Below are 1,143 nucleotides of genomic sequence, written 5' to 3'. Positions count from 1 at the left end.
CTCGGCTGTGGGCTCGAGGAGGGGCACCCAGGGCACTGCCCTTCCTCATCACCCTGGTGGAGAAGGAAGCGCGTATAATCGAATCACAGAGATCCGCGAGCATAAGACGCGCGCTGAGAGGTGCAGGGAGCGCCGGCCGGTGCTGGGTAGAAAGCCTTCGCTGCGTCTGCCCGACGCCGCTTCTGCGAACGCAGCTCCGGAAGCCCCGGAGCCGCAGCCGCGCGTTAGGGGGACCCTGGGTCAGCCTCGGCCGGCGAAAGGAGGGCTCCCGTCGTGGGGATGTAGCTCAGCGGTAGAGCTCATGCTTTGCATGTATGAGGCCCCGGGTTCGATCCCCGGCATCTCCACTTTGTAGACGCTCCAGCTCGCTTCTTCTTTAACCCTTGGCGGGCCCCTCGTGAAATGTTAAGGCTGCTGAGAGAAAGGGGGTTAAATTGACTTGAGACAGATTAGCAGGGTGAAAAGAGGCCCAATAAAGAGACTGGGAAGCATTCTAGACAAAGAGAAAATAAATGTGTGAGGAACTGAAAGCATAGAGCACACAGATGTTTGGGAACTTAAATTAGTACGGGATTTTAAGCGGAATTTGGGCTAAAGTGGATTTACTAAAAAAAGAACAAGGTTTATTTTTTTTGTTTTGTTTTGTTTTTTAATAGTTTATTGTCATGTTGGTTTCCATACAACACCCAGTGCTCATCCCCACAAGTGCCCTCCTCCGTGCCCATCACCCCCCTCCCTCTCCTACCACCCATCTGTCGTCAGTTTGTTCTCAGCATTCAAGAGTCTCTCATGGTTTGCCTCCCTCCCTTTCCCCCACCATTTCCCCCCTTCTTCTCCCCCTTGGTCCTCCGTCAAGTCCCTCCTAATCCTCCTATACGTGCAAACATATGTTATTTGTCCTTCTCTGCCTGACTTATTTTTCTCAGCATAACTCCCTCAAGGTCCATCCATGTTGCTACACATGGCCAGATTTCATTTTTTCTCATTGCCATGTAGTATTCCTTTGTATAGATTAACCACATCTTCTTGATCCATTCGTCCGTGGATGGACACTTAGGCTCTTTCCATGTTTTGGCTATTGTGGAGAGTGCTGCTGTGAACATTGGGGTGCATGTGCCCCTATGCATCAGCACTCCTGTATCT

General features: G+C 51.3%; 1 non-coding gene across 1 annotated transcript; it reads left to right on the top strand.

The window, feature by feature from the left end:
- The first annotated feature begins 275 nt into the window (after positions 1-275).
- On the top strand, positions 276-347 carry TRNAA-UGC. Its single transcript has one exon. It is a non-coding gene; the product is annotated as a tRNA-Ala (tRNA).
- Positions 348-1,143: the final 796 nt, after the last annotated feature.

The sequence above is a fragment of the Hyaena hyaena genome, unplaced genomic scaffold, assembly GCF_003009895.1.
Source record: "Hyaena hyaena isolate Hyena2069 unplaced genomic scaffold, ASM300989v1 scaffold_637, whole genome shotgun sequence".
NCBI classification, from domain to species: Eukaryota; Metazoa; Chordata; class Mammalia; order Carnivora; family Hyaenidae; genus Hyaena; species Hyaena hyaena.
The sequence above is the reverse complement of the archived record's forward strand: the minus strand, read 5'-3'. Positions and strand labels throughout refer to the sequence as shown.